We start from the raw sequence: 6,000 nt of genomic DNA, 5'->3' as shown, positions 1-6,000 counted from the left end.
TTTTCTGGATGCGTCAGGTGCATGGATGACACAACGTATCGCCAGCTAGATAGAGATCCCGGGTCTTCGAAAACCGTGTTCATGGGACATCGAAGGTGGCTTCGCGACGATGACCCATGGAGAAAACGCAAGGATCTGTTCGATGGTGAAACCGAACCCCGAGGACGCCCGCGTACGAGGAGCGGCGAGGAAATAGACGAGCTGTTGAAAAATTGGAAAGACTGCCCACTGCCGGGAAAGAAGCAGAAGGCGCCAGAGCCGGGAAAGAAGCGAAAGGCGCCAGAGCCGCTGCTGAAGGTATGGAAAATGAGGTCTGTTTTCTGGGACTTGCCGTACTGGAAGATCCACCGTGTGCCTCACAGCCTTGATGTCAGGGGCTTTCTGACCGAAGAGTGCATCTCCTACTGCACGGATTATCTAGGCATCGAGAACCCCGTTGGTCTGCCCGTCAACAGGCACCTCGGCAGGCTCGCTGGATGGGGTCACCGTGAGGGTCGTCGCGAAATGCATGTCGACTTCGAGGGTCAACTCGCCGACTTTGAAAGAGCAAATCTAGTCGCGCTACAACACATAGACGTGGTCGATCCTTGGGTGGTACAGCACAAAACCTTTATTAAGAAGACGTACAATGACCGAGGCCAAGAGAGGACGGACGGAGATATACTCAAAGAGCACAACTCATGTTTCACGCGTTGGTTCAAGCAGAAGCTTTTGTCGTACCCTTTACATGAGGATTCTTCCGCGGAAGAACAACTCATATTCGCCTTGTCACAGGGCGCCGAGCACAACCTGATGACCTATGAGGCGTACGATATCAACGGCTACACATTCTACACCGAGGCCAAGGACATGAAGAGCGATGGTTATCAGAACTCCGGGGTAACGATGGAATCCTACACCGGTAACGACAAGGACAGATACTACGGAAGGATAGAGGAGATCTGGGAGCTGAGCTACGCTGGAGAGAAGGTCCCGATGTTCCGTGTCAGATGGGCCAAGAGCATCCTAAAAGAAGACCGGTATTTCACCACCATGGTTATACCCGAAGCCAAATCCAAGACCGCGGGCGCAAACGTCACCGCGAAAAATGAACCATGGGTACGGGCTTCCCAAGTGGACCAATGCTTCTTCATTACCGACCCGTCAAAGCCCAGTCGTGTTGTCGTGAGGAGAGGCAAAAGGAAGATCATCGGAATGGATGGAGTAGCCAATGAGCAAGACTTCGACAAGTACGGCGACCCGAGGATCGAACATGACGACGACGATGAAGTAGCAGCATACACCACAAGAAGAAGCAGGACCACCCTACCTAAAGGACGCCCGTTCCACAGAAGAACTCCATTTGCGAAAAAGAAGGGCAAGAAGATTGTGAACAGATAGCTAGCTAAGATCGATTGTATTTAAATCGTAGCCTTCATTTCTCGGTTGTATTTCATGGGCACTTTTTGAACTATCATGAATATTTTTAAATTTCATGGACACTCAATCTCGATCCCCCTCCATCTCGATCGCTATCCCACCTCGCCAGATCCGGTCCCCCTCGCCGCCGAGCACCCCCCGGTCCACCGACCGCCGCCGCCGACCCCCCGCACCCTCGATTCCCCTACTCAACCGCCGCCGCCGACCCCCCGCACCCCTCCCCTACTCAACCGCTGCCGCCGACCCCCCGCACCCCGCGCACCCTCCCCGCTCCACCGGCATTACTGTTTGATGTAATTTTTTAAAAAATTATTACCGTCTTATAAAAAATATTACTATTATGATTTAAACAAGTTTGAACATATTTAAACACAAATAAGTAGAAATAAAAAAAATACTAATGGCACACCACGGTGAGGTGCGCCATTAGTATGGATGTACTTATGGCGCACCGAGGGGTGGTGCGCCATTAGTATTGTGCCCGATCCCCCCCTCCCCCCCCCCCTTCGCCCGATCCCCCTTCCCTCTCCCCCTCGCCAGTTCCCTCTCCCTCGATCCACCGCGCCGCTCCTTCCCTCGTCCCTCCCTCCACCGCGCTGCCGCCGCCGCTGCCCTGACCCACTGCGCCCTGCCTCCTCGCCCCCTCCCCACTTGCCCCCTCGCGCTTCCCCTCGCCCTTCCCCTCGCCCTCTCGCCTTCTCCTCTCCCCCAGATCCGCATAGGAAACCCGCGCGCGACGCGCCCGTCGCCGGCCACCTCGCACCACCGTGGCAACCGTCGACCTCATGCCACACTAACGTGCCCAAGCACTCCACCTCCCTCGACTACGTCTCCCCGGACAAGCCGCAGGACTCCGGACGCCCTGGCGACACCATCCCCGCCACCGGCTTCCTCTTCGGCCCGGCGGACTCCGTCGACAATTCGCTCCGGCGAGCTCTCCCCCGAGCCCGCTTTGCTCACCTGCAGGTGACGGTGAGCTCCTCTGTCGATCCCCTCCCTTTCCCCTTCGGTTCGTCGGGAGTACAGCTTAAGTGATGCTTGGATGTGTAATCTGCTCTAGTGAGTTCCTGTTTGTGATGTGTAATCTTCTCTAGTGACCACTCCATCTGGTGGTGGTCAGCTACTTGTCCAAAGATCCGAGGAGTAGGCTGTCATCACTTAATCCGCTCTAGTGACCCGCGATGTGTAATCTGCTCGATGTTGTTGCTGCTGCTGCTTAAGTGATGCCGGTGCTTGTTCTTGTAGTTGCACTCTAGTGATGCTGCTCTAGCTCTAACTTCTAAGTCCACTGAATTTTGTCAACTTGTGATGCTGCTGCTACTGTAGATCTTGTGAACTTGTGATCTTCTGAACTCGTGAATTTTGCTTAGAAACATCAATGAATTTGGTGATGGAGTACAATTTTGTATAAAATGAAATGCAAGGTTGCTGATACTGTAACCCAGATCACACAGATCAATTTTTTTTCAATTTATGCAACTGTAAGAGTACCAACCAGATTACACAAATCATTTTTGATCTGCAAGGTTGTTGTTGCTGTGATGGAGTAACTCTGTAAGATGGAGTACATGAGTACTGTAGTAGTAACTCTTGATTAATTATGGCATTGTGTGTCATAATTTAAAATTGCCATGTTTATTAGAAGTGTTAACCATCACTTCTGGGTTGTAACCTTAGCTGTGTTTCAATGCTTAAAGACTATTAGCTGCATAGTAATTTCCCTGTCCTAATTGTTGTTTTTCCATGCATAGATGAACATTCTATAATTTCCAAGGATCAATTAGACCAGATTGGGCTCTCCTTTTTATTGTTGTTTTGACCTTTCTGTTGTGAAAAATAAAGCAGGATTTTAGACTAATGTGGGCCTATGGCTACACCAGCATGGTGTTTTGATTCAGAAGTGATGATTTGCTACAACTAGTGCATGCATGCCTTTTTTCTTCTTCATTTTTAGTAAAGTGCTCTGTTCTGGGTCATGGACTTTGTGCCATGGACCAGTGCATGCATGCTGCTGCTGCTGTACTACTTGTCAAGTGATGCTGCTGCTGCTATCTGCGAGTTGCTGCTGCTAGTTGTGATTTTGTCAAGTGATGCTGCTGCTACTTGTGATCTTCTAAAATGACCCCTTTCTCCTGAAACGTTGATTAATTTCCGTTTCGGTTGAGAAATGGGGCACTCCAAGGTCAAGAAAATTAGCAAAGGTCATGCCCAATTTTCTTGACCTAGAAGGTGCCCGATTCTCAACCGAAATAAAAATTAATTTGCTTTAGTGGTTGGATTAGTTTAGTATTTTTTTTCACACACTCAGACACCCTTGCTTGCCATGTGTGTGAGAGAGATAGTGAGAGGAGACAAGAAGAAGGGGGTTAGGAAGATGTTGCCTGCTCATCAAAGCTAACCATCTCCCCCTTTTCACCCCTTTTCCTTTGTCTTTTGTGGGTTGCAAGGAAGCTACTGTCTTAGCTAGCTTAGCTTGTGCACAAATCCCAGTGTTACAATCTAGAAAATTAGCCTGCAAAGATGAGGTCCCATGCTGGCTGTACCACAGCATCATGCAATAGTGCCTTCAAGATCCAAGGCAATATCACAAACATCATAGGCAATTTGACCAAACTCACAACCTTGTATCTTTGCAGCAACCAACTTTCTAGACACACCCCTCAAGAACTAGGTTACCCTGAGAACGTGGACTTGGACCTTAGCAACAACACACTAACAGGTTCTATCCCAAAACACCTAGGAAATATCACAAACATCTCTCAATTGTTCCTTGACAATAACCAACTTTTTGGCGACATTCCTTGAGAATTAGGTTATTTGGTCAACTTAGAGATCTTGTTCCTTGACAATAACCAACCTTTTGACCAAACTTTGTTCCTATTTATAGAGAAACATGGCCAACAACGATGAGGCCGGGGGTTCGGGCGGCAAGAAATTCTGGGAGCTGCCCCAGGAGATGGAGGAACAACCTCACTTGTATGAGGACGCCGCCTTCCCCACCGATCCTGAGACCACTGATGGTACCGCCGAGGATGACCCCACTGATGCCACCACTGATGGTGCCGCCGAGGATGCCACCACTGATGATGGCGGCGCACGCACAGATGGCAGCCAACCGAAGAGGCAACGGAAGGACCGGCGCCCGACCGTGCTCCGCACCCTCAAGGAGGAAGTTACTGAAGTGGACTCCAATGGGAATCCAACGGCGCCCGAACGAATAGTCAAGGGGTACTCGCTTCAACTCAGGTGCATTCTCCGGAGCACCGTCTCGATCAACACCGAGAACCTCAGGCATCCTGACCGAGGGAATTTGCGCAACCTCCTCTTCACGAAGCTGCACGAACGATACAAGTTCCCCGCTGAATTTGAAAACACAAGCCTCAAAGGGAATAAAGTGAACAATGCTGCCCTCACGAAGATGAGCACGGCCCTGTCTACTTGGAAAAGCAATGTGAAGAGAATGATCGAGAAAGGTGAGAGTTATGAGAAGATCAAGGAGAAAAATCCTTCGATCACCGAAGATGACTACAACGACTTCAAGATCAATTGCTCGACTTGTAATGTGAAGACAAACTCGCGGTCTCGAGACTTGTAATATAATGTTCTATCTTTGTTCGGTCTTTTCAATTCGGAGACTAATATGATGACTTGTATTCGGAGACTAAAATGATGAATTGTATTCAGAGACTAATCTTCTATTGTATTCGATGAATCTGTTGTTGATGTGTGCTGTCTATATTTTGTCCAATTATACATTTTGTAACCTGTGCAAAAAAAAAGAAAATAAAAAAATAAAAAACCTAATATTCATACTAATGGCGCATCACATCATAGTGCGCCATTAGTATGCCAAAGGATACTAATGGCGCATCATTAAAGAGTGCGCCATTAGTATGCCGAAGTTACTAATGGCGCATCTTGCTGTCGTGCGCCATTAGTATGCCAAAGCACCTGGGTATACATGGCCCCCTGGGAGGCATACTAATGGCGCACTGTTGTATATACTAATGGCGCATCTGGGGTGCGCCATTAGTATACCAGATACTAATGGCGCACCTGTGGTGCGCCATTAGTAAAATATACTAATGGCGTGCTACTAATGGCGCACCACTAATGCGCCATTAATGGCCAAATTAGGTGCGCCATTAGTAGGCCTTTTCCTAGTAGTGTACCCACTTAGTCACGTAATCAACAGTAACTAAAATATGTGTATATCCATTAGAGGAAGGAAAGGGTCCCATATAGTCAAAGCCCCAAACATCAAATGGTTCAATAACAAGTGAATAACTCATACACATTTCTTGACGTCTACTAATATGACCAATTCTTTGACATTCATCACAAGATAGGACAAACTTACGGGCATCCTTGAAGAGAGTAGGCCAATAAAAACCAGATTGCAGTACCTTATGTGCAGTTCTATCTCCAGCATGGTGTCCTCCATAAGCTTCGGAGTGACACTTGCGTAGGATCTGTTCCTGTTCATGCTTAGGTACACAAAGTCTAATAACACCATCCACCCCTTCTTTATAAAGATGTGGGTCATCCCAAAAGTAATGCCTCAAATCATAGAAGAACTTT

The sequence above is a fragment of the Triticum urartu genome, chromosome 7 (assembly GCF_003073215.2).
Source record: "Triticum urartu cultivar G1812 chromosome 7, Tu2.1, whole genome shotgun sequence".
Classification (NCBI taxonomy): Eukaryota; Viridiplantae; Streptophyta; class Magnoliopsida; order Poales; family Poaceae; genus Triticum; species Triticum urartu.
This window is presented reverse-complemented; position numbering follows the sequence as displayed.